This window comes from Danio rerio, chromosome 6, assembly GCF_049306965.1.
Source record: "Danio rerio strain Tuebingen ecotype United States chromosome 6, GRCz12tu, whole genome shotgun sequence".
Classification (NCBI taxonomy): Eukaryota; Metazoa; Chordata; class Actinopteri; order Cypriniformes; family Danionidae; genus Danio; species Danio rerio.
Window position 1 is genome coordinate 55,300,559 of NC_133181.1, and position 17,222 is coordinate 55,317,780.

The 17,222-nt window shown below is 36.7% G+C and overlaps 1 long non-coding RNA gene across 1 annotated transcript; it reads right to left on the reverse strand.

The window, feature by feature from the left end:
• Window positions 1-2,738: 2,738 nt before the first annotated feature.
• Window positions 2,739-13,672, reverse strand: LOC141386385 (uncharacterized). Its single transcript, XR_012408298.1, has 4 exons — window positions 12,446-13,672; window positions 5,273-6,231; window positions 3,372-4,915; window positions 2,739-3,151 (listed from the first exon to the last, which is right to left on the reverse strand). It is a non-coding gene; the product is annotated as an uncharacterized lncRNA (long non-coding RNA).
• Between the last annotated feature and the right edge of the window lie 3,550 nt (window positions 13,673-17,222).

Sequence of the window (17,222 nt, forward strand, 5' to 3'; positions counted from 1 at the left end):
ATCACCAGATACTCAATCCAATAGAGCACCTTTGGGATGTGGTGGAACAGGAGATTCGCATCATGGATGTGCAGCTGACAATTCTGTGTGAAGCTATCATGTCAATATGAAGCAAAATCTCTGAGGAATATTTCCAGTACCTTGTTGAATCTTTGCCATGAGGGATTACGGCAGTTCTGAAGGAAAAAGTGGGTCCAACCCAGTACTAGTAAGGTATACCTAATAAAGTGGCTGGGGAATGTGTTATACTACAATACAGTTTCCTGTAGTACAAAACTAATGTATACTGTTTATCAGTTCACTAATAATGCTAAAGTTATCATTCATTAACTCAGTGTTGTAAATACTATACAACATTATAGACTTAACTACAGTATGGTTAAAAAAGAAGATGGTATTTACTATAAATGACTACAGTATTTTTTCATGGTGGATAAATGGCTCACCTGGGTTTACATTTCCCTCACAGTTCTCCTGTTATTTCTTAACCTCTCTTAACCCAGCGATTCCTTGAAAGGGTTCATTTCAAACCCAGCTTTGACTCAATGAGAACTCTTACTTTTTTTTCTCTTCCAGAAAACAAAATGGGCCTTTTTCCTCAAGTGAAGCGAGGGCTGCTTTCTCCAGCATGTTTGGATTAATAAGGAGTGATTGATGAAGACAGGAGAGGAAACATTCGATTCCTGCTCCGCTCCTGTTCCTGTGAGAAAAACCTTGGGAAAGAGAGCTATAAATAAGGATTGTGTCGGCCCGTGTTGCTACGACCGTCCTGCTTATGTGTGTGTGTGTGTGTGTGTGTGTGAGTGAGAGTCGAAGTGTGTCAAATGTGTGTGTCGGTATGTCAATTTGGCTTGAAGGACAGACTGGCGACGATTTTGGAAACAAGGCAAGGAAAATATTGATCAATCGTGCTCAGCAAATGTCAATTTTGTGCTGTCTTCTGCAGAATTATTCCATTAATCAAACTATTTCAATAATGCAACGAGTTCAGTGAGGCTAATGTATTTTTTATGCAATGTTATTTTTTTATCTAGCCTATATAAGTACATACAGTTGAAGTCAAAATGATAAGCCCCCTTGTGAATTAGTCTTTTCTTTTTCAAATATTTCCCAATTGACGTTTAACAGATTCAGGAATTTTTTCACAGTATTTCCTAGAATATTTTTTCTTCTAGAGAAAGTCTTATTGGTTATATTTCAGCTAAAGTTAAAGCAGTTTTTATTTTTTTAAAAACATTTTAAGGTCAATATTATTAGCCCCCTTAAGCAATTTTTTTTGATTGTCTACAGCAGGGCTTCCCAAACTTGTTAGCCATTGACCACCAAAATAATAATGCCAGTGACTCTCTGAGCTGGTGATAACTACAGTGTATAAACCTTGCACACAACAGCACACACATACAGTGTTCAGCTTATATAAGTACACCCTTCACAAATCTGTCATTTAAATTCATATTTTTGATTGGAGGCCATACAATATTATATTTGTGTATATACAGTTGAAGTCAGAATTATTAGCCCCCCTTTGAATTTTTTTCTTCTGTTTAAAATATTTTCCAAATTATGTTTAACAGAGCAAGGACATTTTCACAGTATGTCTGATAATATTTCTTCTTCTAGAAAAAGTCCTATTTGTTTTGTTTCAGCTTGAATAAAAGCAGTTTTTAATTTTTTAAAAGCCATTTTAGGAACAAAATTATTAGCCCCTTTAAGCAATTTTTTTTCTTGATAATCTACAGAACAATCTACTGTTATACAATAACTTGCCTAATTACCCTAACCTGCCTATTTAACCTAATTAACCTAGTTAATCCCTTAAATGTCACTTTAAGCTGTATAGAAGTGTCTTGAAAAATATTTAGTCAAATATTATTTACTGTCATCAAGGCAAAGAAAAAAGTTATTAGAGATGAGTTATTAAAACTATTGTGTTTAGAAATGTGTCGAAAAAATCTTCTCCCAGTTAAACAGAAATTGGGGAAAAAATAAAAAAAGCGGTCTAATAATTGAGGGGGCTCATTAGATTACATTACTGTACATTAGATTAGTCAGTACTGAAGTCAAATCTGGAGCTTATCTAAGAAAACAACTTACAATAACGGTCCAAAAACTAGTACACCCAAATTTATATGTTATAGAAAAATATTAAATACAAATAAAAAAAAGAGAGGAAAAATCAAGAGAAGCAAAAAAAAAAAAAAAAAAAAAAAAAAAATTAAGTTGAAATTTTGTAGGTTGTATTTATTTATTTTTTTTGCAGTATTTGGCTTGAATTTAATTGTAATATCTTTTCATTTCTAAACATGTTTGGTGACTAAAATATTACTTTAATAAATATATGTTTAATACATCTGTTTTGTTCTAATGCACATAAATACATTGCCTATATTCACTGAGAAATGGAGAAAAATATTCATTTTCAAAATGGGTTGTACTCGATTATGCTGAGCATTGTACCAATAGGCCCAAGTCTATTCATCGTTTAATTATGAAGAATGCCCCTCAAAAACTATCCTCCATGTTCAGTTGTGGCCTGTATTTATTTTTTATTATGTACATGAGTGCCGTAAAGGTGTCAGAAAGTTTAAAAATGCTCTAAAATCAATGTGCTGCATCTGCTGCTATTGCTCTCTTTAACATGTGCCAAAGGCTATTTTTATTAAATTTCTCACAAAAAAAAAGTCACAAAAAGAACACCCCCCCCCCCAATTTTTATATATATATATATATTTTTTTTTCATATTAATATTATGCTAACAATATTAACTTTCTCACATGTTATAATCTACATCTTTAATTAATTGCAATAGTCCCTTCAGGTCTCAAAATGCAAATTCATATCCAATTGTTGTGGAAATTTGCAACTTAATATCTTATATTTGCATCTTTATTTCTACACTGTAAAATATCCCTGAATTAGCAGTTTTTTTCATTTATTTATGCTTTTGAACTGCATTATGCAACCTTATGTCCAACAAATTTTTATGTGGATAAAAAGTTTGAAAAAAAAAAGGAACTTTTATTGACATTTTTAATAGTTTGAAGTAATAAATTATCTGGATTTGGTGTTGTAAATTACAGTATAAATACTTTATAGACAATTCAATATACATTTTAAGTCAGAATTAATAGCCACTCTGAATTAATAGCCCTCCCCCCCCATTTAATTTTTTCCCCCAATTTCTGTTTAACGTGGAAAAGATTTCTTTTAACACATTTCTAAACATAATAGTTTTAATAACTCATTTCAAATAACTGATTTATTTTATCTTTGCCATGATGACAGTATATTATTTGACAAGATATTTTTCAAGACACTTCTATACAGCTTAAAGTGACATTTAAAGGCTTAACTAAGTTATTAGGTTAACTAGGCAGGTTGGGGTAATTAGGCAAGTTATTGTATAATTATGTTTTTTTTTTTTTGTAGACTATCAGAAAAAAATTAAGCTTAAAGGTGGTAATGATTTTGTCCCCATAATTGTTTTGAAAAAATTTAAAACTGCTTTTATTCTACAGGTGAATTGGGTAGGTTAAATTGTCCGTAGTGTATGAGTGTGTGTGTGTGTATATGTGTGTGGATATTTCCCAGAGATGGGTTGCGGCTGGAAGGGCATCTGCTGCGTAAAAACTTGCTGGATAAGTTGGCGGTTCATTCTGCTGTGGCGACCCCGGATTAATAAAGGGACTAAGCCGACAAGAAAATGAATGAATGAATGAATGATAAATTGCTTCAAATGACTACAATGTCAATAAAAGTCACATTATTAAACAGCAGTTGAATTTTCCACATCAAAAGTTGGCAGAGTAGATCAACATCAATCCAATTCATAACCATAAATAAACGAACAATACAACAGCGCACACGTACCAACAGGGCCAAGTCTATTCATCATTTCATTTTGGAGAATACCACTTAGAGACTATCCTCCATGTTCAGTTGTGGCCTGTACTTATTTTTTATGTATGTGAGTGCTGTAAAGGCGTCAGAAAGTTTAACCTGGTGCTGCATCTGACGCTATTGCTGTGTCTTTAATATAACGTATCACCCCAGGGATTGCAAAATATTTGAAAGGCTTTTAATTTGCATGTTGTTTTTTTAATGTTCCTTATTAACATGTTAACAATGTTAATAATAACTACTATTTTGTTCTTCAGTAGGTTATCAAGGTTGTGCCAATAGTTTAATAAAATGAATTTTATTTTTGTAAATCACCAAACGACTCAGGGAAAAAATATAACTATGACTTCAACTGTATGTCTTTCTCCAGTATTCAACTCCTGAATCACCTGGAAACGCATCATTTGTGCTATAAGCTTTGCAGACCACACAGAAAGTAAGAAACATGTAAATATATGGAGTCCACAGTCGGTTACGAGCCATAAAAGCATGAAAAGGCTGTTGCTACAGCTTGATCCGCTTTAAGGGAACATCACGTTTTCACAAATGTTGACTTGTCCTAAGTGTTCTTCAATTTATTATTTTTTTTGCTCAAAGTACAGGTCTAAATGTGGGTTTTATTTTTAGTCGTCTTGAAATTTCTACTTCAAAAGATACATAATAATATTATTACACTAACAATAATAACTTGTGTCTCACATGATCTACGTCTTTAATTATTGTAAAAGTCACGTCATGTCTCAAAACTGTTGTGACATTTTGCAACTTCATTTCATATATTTGCATCTTTATATCTACACTGTAAAAAGATTCCATAAATAAGCAGGTTCTTTCCATTTATTTATGTTTTTCAGTTGCAAGTTGCAACTTTAGATGATGAAAAGTTGGAAAAAGTTACTTTTATAGACCTTTTTATTAGCTTGAAGTGATATATTGTCTGGATTTTGATATTTTATGGACTTTCTTATACAATATATCATTTTAAACAAGTAAAATGTCAATAAAAGTCAATGCCTAACTGTAAATAAATGGAAAACACATGTAAATTACAAATAGAAACTGCTTTTTAATGGATTTTTACAGTGTAATAATTGAGACTATTTGTCACGTCTTTGACTTAATTTCTTATATGTGACTTTTTTTTTATTGCTTTAAACTTTCTCACAGTAAACTTCTTTTTATTATTTAATCTATGCGCCAAACACTATTTTTGTTACATTTCCCACAATCTCAGACATCATAGCATAACAATAAATCAAACCCCCCCCCCAAAAAATATTCACAATTTGAAGATAAAACCAACATTTAATTTCTTTGCACTTTCTTCTACGATATATCATTTTAGACAAGTAAAATGTCATTAAAAGTCACTTCGTTAAACTGCAGAGTTGAATTTTCCAAATCAAAAGTCAATGCATAACCTTAAATAAACGGAAAACACATGTAAATTACAAATAGAAACTGCTATTCAATTCATTTTTTTACAATGTAATAATTGAGCATATTTGTCATGTCTTTGACTTAATTTCTTACATGTGACTTTTTTTTATTATTTTATACTTTCTCACAGTAAACTTCTTTTTATTATTTAATCTATGCGCCAAACACTATTTTTGTTACATTTCTCACAATCTCAGACATCTATAGCATAACAATAAATCAAACCCCCCCAAAAAAATATTCACAATTTGAAGATAAAACCAACATTTAATTTTATACATAATCTAATTACACTAACAATAATTTTCGCTTCTCATGATCTACTGCACATTTTTAATTATTGCAAAAGTCACTTCATGTCTCAAAGTAAATTTATATCCAACTGTTGTGACAATTTGCAACTAAATTTCTTATATTTGCATCTTTATTTCTACACTGTAAAAATCTCCATATATTAGCAGGTTCTTTCCATTTATTTATGTTTTTGAATTTCATCATGGGATCTTGATGTCTCCGTCAACATCTTTTGATGTTAAAAAGTTGGAAAAGGTGACTTTTATTGACCTTTTTATTAGCTTGAAGTGATCTATTGTCTGGATTTTGGTATTCTATGCACCTTCTTCTACGATATATCATTTTAGACAAGTAAAATGTCATTAAAAGTCACTTTTTTAAACTGCAGAGTTGAATTTTCCAAATCAAAAGTCAATGCATAACCGTAAATAAACGGAAAACACATGTAAATTACAAATAGAAACTGCTATTCAATTAATTTTTTTACAATGTAATAATTGAGCATATTTGTCACGTCTTTGACTTAATTTCTTACATGTGACTTTCTTTATTATTTTAAACTTTATCTCACAGTAAACCTCTTTTTATTATTAAATCTTGTGATGGCCAGTGTGGTGGCCACACATTGAGAGTGAGGCATGCACGCACACACACACACACACACGTTATACTTATTCATTTAAGATTATTTATTGGTCACAGTTCAGTTATTGTGTTTATACATTTTCGTTTCATTCATATCTGATTTAAATAAGACTCATACACTTTCAGTTTCTCATTACCTTTCTTTATTATTCACAGTACATTTATTACTATTTTGGGTGCACACAAAATCAGTTATCTGTACTGTATGTTTTGTTAATTTAGTTTTCTTTTGAGTTTAAGTTACCGTGCTGCAGTGCCGACGAGGAACAGTTTCCGGGTGTGGTCCGCCCAAGTAAAGGTCCGACGTGCCGCGAGATGCCGTCTTTTGGTTCCGCCTGCCGATACCATTGGCTTAATGGCTTGGAGGGAGAGCTCATGTTTAGTTTAGGTTCAATAATGATTTGCAATGTTTGTTTATTCAGATTTATATTTAGTTTTGCCTTATTTATAATTTCTTTAACTTCTATTTAGATTTGTATTTAAATGTTTGGCTTAGTTTATTGTATTTGTAAATTGTTTGTTTTTGTCTCCCCCTTCTTGTTTAATGTGGACTAGTCCCTGTGCTATAAATGTGGTCTGTCTTGTCATTTCATGGAGTTCTGTTTTTGGTTTAGACATGATTTGTTTGGTTTGAACTCAGTTTGTTTTCCTTGTTTAGTTTATTGTTCTTTCAATTGATTTAATTATGTAATTAATTTATTTTTGAACTTTTTGTAAACCTTTTTGACTTTATTAAAAATAATTATTTTTGAAAATCTTCTTTTTTGTATGCCCCTTACTGTACGTGCTGGCTCGGTCCCTCACAAGTGGTGTCAGAAGTGGGATTTTGCCAGTAGGGGGCATAGTTTTTTTTTCCTTTGGTGAACTTTCTGGGCCATGAACCGAGGAGGACGAAGAGGAGCCCCAAAGGCTGTTTCAGTGGAGCAACTGGATGAAGTTGCACAAGAGCTGGGGGATGAAGAATTACAGGAGGTGAGAGAATTTGATGTGGAGACTGAATGCACAGAACCAACAATAGCTGACTTGACAGGCTTGTTGAGAGCTCACATGGCAAAAATGGAGGCTCAGGAAGCACAAAGGATTGCAGAGCTGGCCCAGCAGGAACGCCGATTCAAAGCTCTCCATCATCAGTTTGGGCTGTTGCAGCTGGAGGTGCAGGCCCGCACAACTACTGTTCCAAATACATTGGTAACATCTCATGATGATTTGGATCACCCAGATGAGGGTGCTGGTCCAAGTAGGCCATTATCTCAGTCAAGTACCTGTCGGAGAGAGGGAGCTGAAGCCCGTGATACAGGTCAGTGCCAACTTAAAGAGCCTAAATTGGAAAAGTTGTCTGATGGTGATGATGTTGAACATTTCCTAATTACTTTTGAGAGAATGGCAGCAGTTTGCCGATGGCCAAAAGAGGAGTGGGTATTTCATCTGATTCCCCTTCTGACGGGTAAGGCCCGGGCTGCTTATGTTCACATGGATGTTGATGAATCTTTGAATTATGATGAACTTAAATCTGCAGTATTAAGGAAATATGACATCAGTCGAGAAACCTACAGGCAGAGGTTTCGGTCTCTTGAAGTAGAACACCTTGAAAGCCCTAAAGAACTATATGTGAGGTTAAAAGAACTGTATGGGAAATGGATGCAGCCAAAAAGTAAGTCTATTGAAGAAATTGGTGAAGTGATCATTCTTGAACAATACTTGAGAATGTTGTCTCCAGAGCTACAGGTGTGGGTACGAGAACATGATCCACAGTCGGCTTCACAAGCGGCAACACTGGCAGATGTGTTTGTGGCAGCACGTCAGAGAAATCAGTCCTGGTGGTGGAAATCCAGCCGAGATGACCGGAGAGCAAATCCTCCCCAGCCATCTATGAGAAACTTCCCTGGTGCTGGTAAGCCTCCTGGAGGAGGGCCTGCATTTGTCAATGCTCCTAAGAATTATAGGAAAATGCCAATATGTTACCTATGTAATCAAGAAGGTCATACCAAGCCCATGTGCCCTAGAAATGTAATCAAGAATACTCACCTGTGTTATGTGCCCAGGCATCTTGCAAAGCCAGCCCCTAAAGCTGAACGCTCACCAGCAAGCACCACTGTTGCGATTAATGGGAAGGAAATGATTGCTTTGGTTGATACCGGGAGTGATCAGACTTTGGTACACATGAAGTGCATTTCTCCAGCCCTCCTTCGCTACACCAACCTGAAGGCTGTCCGCTGTGTGCATGGTGACGAAAAGCTGCTACCCACCGCAGAGGTCTATCTGAAGGTGAGAGGTCAGACTTACTTCTTGGAGGTCGGTGTAGCTGACAACCTACCTTTCCCTGTAGTCTTGGGGCATGACCTGCCAGTACTGTGGGACTTATTGCAGCCACCATCCACCTGTAACATGGTTGTTACTCGAGCCCAGAGCCATAAGAGAGACGAAAGTAAAGAGTTGCTTGCTACGCTACCATTCTTTGATGCAGAAATCGATGGCTCAACTAAACCTAGGAAATCCAGACGACAGAAACGGTTTGAGAAAATCCAATATAATGCTTCCGTAATGCCTGTTGATAAGTTTGCTGAATTCTCACCCAAATTTAAGCTGCCGGTCAACATTATGCAGATGCAACAAGAGGATGCCAGTCTTGTTCCTTATCTGGAGAGAGCAAAGCAGGAGGATGGAAAAACTGTTGATGGAGAGACAAAGGAAAGATTTTGTATGTACCAGGGTCTACTATATCGTCAGATGGGACAAGTGACACAACTGGTGGTACCACAGTGTGTCCGTGAAGTTATCCTTACTCTGGGTCACTCGATTCCTTGGGCTGGCCACCTGGGGAAACGTAAAACCATCGCCCGGATCAGAAAACACTTCTATTGGCCTGGTCTGAACTCAGAAGTAGCCCAGTACTGTAAAACCTGCCCTGAATGTCAAAAAGTGTCCTCTGACTGCCCAAGGCGGGTCCCTCTCCAACCACTGCCACTCATAGGCACTCCATTCGAAAGACTGGGAATGGACATAGTTGGACCAGTGGAGAAAAGTCGTTCGGGTAACCGATTTATGCTTGTAGTGACTGACTATGCCACTAGGTATCCTGAAGTGTTTCCCTTAAGGTCAGTTAAGGCCAAGTACGTGGCTACCTGTCTAGTGCAACTGTTCTCCAGAGTTGGCTTTCCAAGTGAAATTCTAACCGATCAAGGGACTAATTTTATGTCGAATCTTCTGAAGCAGGTCTATAGGTTGCTGGGCATCAAGAGTTTGAGAACCACTCCTTATCATCCCCAGACAGATGGGTTAACCGAAAGATTTAACCAGACGTTAAAGCAGATGCTACGCAAGTTTGTTGGTGAGTCTGGCACTGATTGGGATCAATGGCTCCCATATCTTCTGTTTGCCTACAGGGAAGTGCCACAAGCCTCCACTGGATTTTCCCCGTTTGAGTTGCTTTATGGTCATGAAGTCAAAGGTCCTTTAGCATTACTCCGAGAAGTTTGGGAGGGAAACCCACAGAGAAATGATGAAACTAATGTGGCATCCTATGTGATTCAGATGAGGGAACGTTTGCAAAAGATGTCTGCACTAGCTCAGTCTCATTTGGCAGAAGCTCAAACACGACAGAAAACCTGGTATGATCAATCCGCTCGGGAGCGGCAGTTTGAGCCCGGTCAGAAGGTACTTGTGATGTTGCCCAGTCATGAAAGTAAGCTGCTTGCAAAATGGCAGGGGCCATATGAAATTAAAAGGAAACTAGGTCCTACCACCTATGAAGTTGCTCTATCTGACCATGCTCATTCTACACGTACTCTGCATATAAATTTGCTTAAAGAATGGTTTCCTCGTCCTCCTGAATCTAGCCACAGCTTGATGATCCGGCAAGTCAAAGAAGAGGATGATTCTGAAGTATTTCTGCCTCAGTCAGCTCTAGGAGATGTGGATCTGAGTCACCTGTCTCCACAGCAACAGCATGAGGTGAGAGAAATTTGTTTACCAGAAGTCTTCTCAGAATACCCTGGCTTTACCACCTTGATTGAACATAATATTGAGTTGAAACCCGATGCTGTAGTTCGAAGAATGAGTTACAGGGTCCCTGAACGTCTCCAAGAAGCGCTGAAAGAGGAGGTGGATCTGATGCTGAGGCTGGGAATTATAGAACCCTCTAAAAGCGAATGGTGCCACCCTGTGGTCCTTGTTCCGAAAAAGGATGGGTCTATAAGGTTTTGTATAGACTTTCGTTACCTCAACTCCGTGACCAAGTTTGATGCTTACCCTACTCCACGAATCAGTGATCTCACTGATCGACTGGGCACCTCAAAGTTTCTAACCACCATTGATCTTTCAAAAGGTTATTGGCAGATTCCGTTGACTCCACAGTCCAGAGAACTCACTGCGTTTAAAACACCCTGGGGCCTATTCCATTTTAAGGTTCTAGCCTTTGGACTGCATGGGGCACCGGCCAGCTTCCAAAGACTAATGGACCAGGTACTGCGAGGACTACCATTTACGGCTGCTTATCTGGATGATATTGTGGTGTACAGTGACACATGGCAGCAACATCTGCAGCATCTCCAGGAAGTTCTGCAACGCCTTCAGGCAGCCGGCCTGACAGTTAACCCTCAAAAGTGTACCATTGCAAAGGCAGAGACAGAGTACTTGGGGTTTGTTATCGGTAAAGGGGTGCTCCGACCCCAGGTGGAGAAGGTACGGGTCATTGAAAGGTGTCCACAGCCACAAACTCGTAAGGAGTTAAGGTCCTTTTTGGGTATGGCTGGGTTTTATCACAGATTTATTCCCAACTTTTCTGGGCGGGCTGCAGTATTGACTGACATGGTTGGTTCAAGGAGTCCCAATCAGCTGAAGTGGACCCAAGAAACTGTTGCAGCTTTCCAAGATCTCAGAAAGGCCTTGAGTAAAGATTCTGTCTTGCATAACCCTGATTTCCACCAACCCTTTGTTTTGCAAACTGATGCTTCAGATCGAGGCCTGGGAGCTGTATTGCTACAGGGCAGCCCTGACACTCGACGCCCCGTGGCCTTCTTGAGTCGAAAGCTCTTCCCCAGGGAAGTTCGCTACTCTATTGTGGAAAAGGAATGCTTGGCTGTGAAGTGGGCCTTGGACTCTTTAAAGTATTATCTGCTAGGCCGGGAGTTTATACTGGAGACTGATCATAAAGCTCTACAATGGCTTCAAGAAATGAAAGATACCAACAGTCGTATTACCCGCTGGTACCTGGCCATGCAGCCCTTCCGGTTTATTATCAGACATGTCCCTGGCAAAGAAAACCTTACGGCTGACTACTTGTCCCGATGTGCCAGTGACATTCCCGAAGGGAGGGAGTATGTGATGGCCAGTGTGGTGGCCACACATTGAGAGTGAGGCATGCACGCACACACACACACACACACGTTATACTTATTCATTTAAGATTATTTATTGGTCACAGTTCAGTTATTGTGTTTATACATTTTCGTTTCATTCATATCTGATTTAAATAAGACTCATACACTTTCAGTTTCTCATTACCTTTCTTTATTATTCACAGTACATTTATTACTATTTTGGGTGCACACAAAATCAGTTATCTGTACTGTATGTTTTGTTAATTTAGTTTTCTTTTGAGTTTAAGTTACCGTGCTGCAGTGCCGACGAGGAACAGTTTCCGGGTGTGGTCCGCCCAAGTAAAGGTCCGACGTGCCGCGAGATGCCGTCTTTTGGTTCCGCCTGCCGATACCATTGGCTTAATGGCTTGGAGGGAGAGCTCATGTTTAGTTTAGGTTCAATAATGATTTGCAATGTTTGTTTATTCAGATTTATATTTAGTTTTGCCTTATTTATAATTTCTTTAACTTCTATTTAGATTTGTATTTAAATGTTTGGCTTAGTTTATTGTATTTGTAAATTGTTTGTTTTTGTCTCCCCCTTCTTGTTTAATGTGGACTAGTCCCTGTGCTATAAATGTGGTCTGTCTTGTCATTTCATGGAGTTCTGTTTTTGGTTTAGACATGATTTGTTTGGTTTGAACTCAGTTTGTTTTCCTTGTTTAGTTTATTGTTCTTTCAACTGATTTAATTATGTAATTTATTTTTGAACTTTTTGTAAACCTTTTTGACTTTATTAAAAATAATTATTTTTGAAAATCTTCTTTTTTGTATGCCCCTTACTGTACGTGCTGGCTCGGTCCCTCACAAATCTAATGCGCCAAACACTATTTTTGTTACATTTCTCACAATCTCAGACATCTATAGCATAACAATAAATCAAACCCCCCCAAAAATATTCACAATTTGAAAATAAAACCAACATTTAATTTTATAGATAATATAATTACACTAACAATAATAACTTGTGTCTCACATGATCTACATCTTAAATTATTGTGAAAGTCACTTTAGGTAAATTTGTCCAACTGTTGCTACAATTTGCGACTTCATGTCTAACATTTGCATCTTTATTTCTACACATAAAAATATCCGTGAATTAGCAGTTTTTACCATTAATTGATGTTTTTTAATTGCAAAATGCGACCTTGATGTTTCCACCAACATCTTTTGATGTTGAAAAGTTGGAAAAATGACTTTTATTGACATTTTTAATAGCTTGAAGTGATATATTGTGTGGTTGTTCGTGTTGTAAATTGCGGTATAAACTGCCAGTAATTTTTATTTTATATAAATAATTATTATTTCTTGTACACAATATATTGTTTCAAACAAGTAAAATGTCAATAAAAGTTACTTTGTTGAACTGAGTTGAAATTTCCTAATCAAAGTTAATGCATAACCATAAATAAACGGAAAACAACCGTGAATTACAATTAGAAACTGCGATTTAATGGATTATTTTACAATTTAATAATAGTGACTATTTGTCACGTCTTTGACTTAATTTCTCACACGTTACTTTTTTTAATCTAATGTGCCAAATCCAAATTTCGTTACATTTCTCACAATCTCAGACATCCACACTCATACATACAGCCAATTTAGTTTATTCAATTCACCTATAGCGCATGTCTTTGGACTCTCTGCGGAAACCAGAGTACCCGGAGGAAACCCACAACAACATGGGGAGAACATGCAATCTCCACACAGAAATGCCAACTGGCCTAGCTGGGACTTGAACCAGTGACCTTGTTGCTGTGAGGTGACAGTGCTAACAACTGAGCCACCGTGCCACCCTATTTTATGTTATATTTCTCACAAATAAAAAAAACATCTACAGTACACACCGTAAAAAACATCCGTTATTTAACAATTTTTGTATTTTTCGATTCACAAGTGATTTCTGTTTATTTAATGTTGTGAACAACATGGGATATTGATCGGCTCTGTCGACCTTTGATGTTGAAAATTCAACTCTACAGTTTAACAAAGAGACTTTTATTCACATTGTAGTTGTTTGAAATAATATAATGTATAAGAAATAATATATGGAGAAATAAGATAATGTACTGGCAGATTATTGAGGTTTTGTACAACAATTTACAACACCAACCCAGACAATATATCTCTTCAAACTATTAAAAATGTTAATAAAAGTTCAACAGAAAGGTTAAAAGTTGTTGGATGAAAGGTCAAGGTCCCATAATGCCATCCAAAAGCATAAATAAAAACCACCAAAATACGAACAAAGTAAGTAAACTGCTAATTTACGGATATGTTTTATAATAACAATAATCCAAATATCACAATTTGAATATAAAAACCGACTTTACAGCACATATATCATAAAAATCCAGAGCTCAGCACATGTGAAGTTAAAGGGTCAGCAGCACGTATCGTTATACTTCACTCGGGTGACACAGACGTAGGTGAAACAACAAACCCAGGCCTAATTAGCTGCCCTCTGTGTAAAGTTTAGCCTTAGAAAAATAAACCCCCGCCATAAAGTACAGGGGTACAGCGTGGCGAGGTGTGCCCACAAGCAAAGATTTCCTGAGTTCAGAGGTTGCCCGTTTTATTCTACAAGTGCTTTCAAATGGATTCTTTTTGTCACCGCTGACGTAAACAATCAAACAATTGTCGGCGCTGAACATCTTGTTCTGGACAGCTGTGTTAACAAATTAGCATAACAAACTACAGCTGGACAAACTTGCTGTAACGTTGATTTAAATGTGCTGTCGTATATGTGATACTCGCCATTTATACAATTGATCGCACATGTTGGTGCAGATTAATGACGTTGTTTGTATATACAAAAGGCTAATTCGAGGACATTCACCACTACTACAGGACTGATAAAAAGACAGGTCTATTGTAAAAATGTAATGGCAAAACGTCAAGACAACAAATATTTTTGCGTTGCTTTATCTTATTTTAATAAGTTAATCAGGTTTCAGTTATATTTTTCTATGTTATACAAAGTTTAACTTAATGATTTTAGTCAGTTTGATTGATGTAGGTTGAAAAAACACTGGAGGATGCCATTTATAGAAGCATAGACAAAAACATGTAATATTGTTGAAAACAGATGATTACACTTTCTGCAGACATTAGAAAATATATTTTCTAACATTATAAAGCTGCGGTCACACTAAAGTTTGAGCTTGTGAAATTGTGTAATATGGCGCTGTGAAAAGGGGCGGGATTAAACAAGATACTATAGACCTTCATTCATACGCACGCAAATGCGTCAGACCGGAAATGCAAGGTCATGCGTCAAGTTTCGCAAGTTGCTGTGGTGCAAAGTTCAAGCTTAGTGAACTCTGACCAGTGAAATCGCATCACTTGACTGCGTAAGGCCAATTAAGGATCAAAACATGACCTCTCTGGACAGAAATTTAAAACATGGAGCAATCGCTCGCTTTTTTAAATGTCTAATAAGCTTGTTTAACACTGCCCCTTTTCGCAGCGCCGCACGACAGAATACCGCATGCTAAAACTCTAATGTGACCGCAGCTTAAGACATTATAAAAGCGAGCGAACCATGTGTTAAATTCCTGTGCATAGAGGTCATGTTTTGATCATCGATTGGTCTCACGCAGTCAAGAGGATGCGATTTTGCAGGTCAGAGTTCACCAAGCTTGAACTTTTTTTTTCTTTTGTAAAAAAATAAAAAATAAAAATCAAATCGACAAGTTTGAAGCAATTCCCACCCAGAGATGGGTTGCGGCTGGAAGGACATCGGCTGCGTAAAAAACATGCTAGATAAGTTGGCGGTTCATTCCACTGTGGCGACTCCTGATTAATAAAGGGACTAAGCCGAAAAGAAAATAAATGAATGAAGTTTGTAGCAATATTTGTTTACAATACAGAATATGCATTACATTGTCAATGAAAAAAGATACGAGAGAGAAAGAAGGAAAAAAAAAATAAAGAACATGATATAAACTTGATTGTAAGAGATTTAAGAATCAATTACAGTACATATTTTAAAGTCATTACAAAATGAAATAGTTCTGTTGGCTTTCTTATTTTTAGATAATGAAATTAAATGTAAATAATGACTAAATTCTTGCAAAAAACAGGAAAATATGATTTGGTCTTAGTAAGTTTGCATTTGTGGATATGGAATTTACAAAGAAAATAAATTAAATTTATAATAAAACAAGCATTTCTCTTGGTAGAGGCAGATTCAGAATAACCACCAAGCCTAAACTTTGCCCCGCAGCGAACTGAAAAGTGCAGTGTGACTGCAGCTTCAATATATACTCACAGGCCACTTTATTAGGTAATAAACCTAATAAATAATAATAAACCTGTCCAACAACGCGTTACTGCAAATTTCTAATCGGCCAATCATATCTATTTTTCTAGTTTTAAAATATATTTATTTTCTGTTTTTGTCCTGTCTCTGTAATTCTGTTGCACTGTAGAAGCTCTCTCACCAAAACAATTTCCTTGTATGTGCGAACATACCCCGCAATAAAGCTCTTTCTGATTCTGATGCTGATATGGCAGCCACTCCATGTATTTAGACATAAAGACATGGTCAAGATGATCTGCTGCAGTTTAAAACAAGCATCAGAATGAGGAAGAAAGGGGATTTAAGTGACTTTAATCTGGGGCTGTGCGATAAAAATCGATATAGGTATTTATTGACTGAACATTGTAAATAACAAAAAATATATATATTTCTGAAATGAATAAATAAATTAATAAAAGAAAGGTCGGTTTTGAGTTTCGGTATGAAGCGCTACAGTTTTATTAAAATGTGGCTGGTGAATGCGCGCCTTAGAAGCAATGCCAATAAGCTAAGGGTGTTTGTCATTTTCAGTGGAGGCATGCAACTTGCATAACGCACACACATGGTATGCAAGTGGCGCACATGTGACTTGCTCACATTTTTCAGGTACAGCTAGTTGAAAAACATCTGAACTTTTCTGAATGCCCCGAGCGCATTGCGATTCATGCAAGTAGAACTAACCAATCTGCTTCACACTTTGTATGAAATATACACATTTCAGTAATAATTACCTCAGACTAACACAGCACACCCAAACACTGCAGTGCTTTTTACTTTTCTTTATAAACTTGGATCAGAGCTGCAGCAATGGTTTGTCCATTTATCATCCTCTGAGAAATCAGTTGATAGTCACCTAGTTACAAAGGACGCCGAAGAAAATGGTGAAGGAAACCACACGCTCGCGCTTGTCACTTCAGGTCAGAATATCAACACATGCAAAAAGAGTGGCGCATAGCAGCACTGTGGAGATTGTAAATAAAAACGGATGTATGTCGCCGGAGTGGCTTTTTGGTTTCTTTTCTTGTGTATCCCAGCCACTAGCTCCCCACCTTAAAGATTCTTTTTTAGCATAGGGGGAAATATAGTCATCCAACTGCAATTTTCAATGTTGCAGTATTGTATTTGAATAATGGTGGTTAGTTCCTTTACTTAAAAGGCTCAGATTTGATTATCATAATTTGTTTGTTAACAGCGTTTGAGGTTTACTGTATAATTACAGTTATTTTCACACCTTACAGTTTACTTTGATTGTTCAGCGTTTACACTTTACCATTGCACA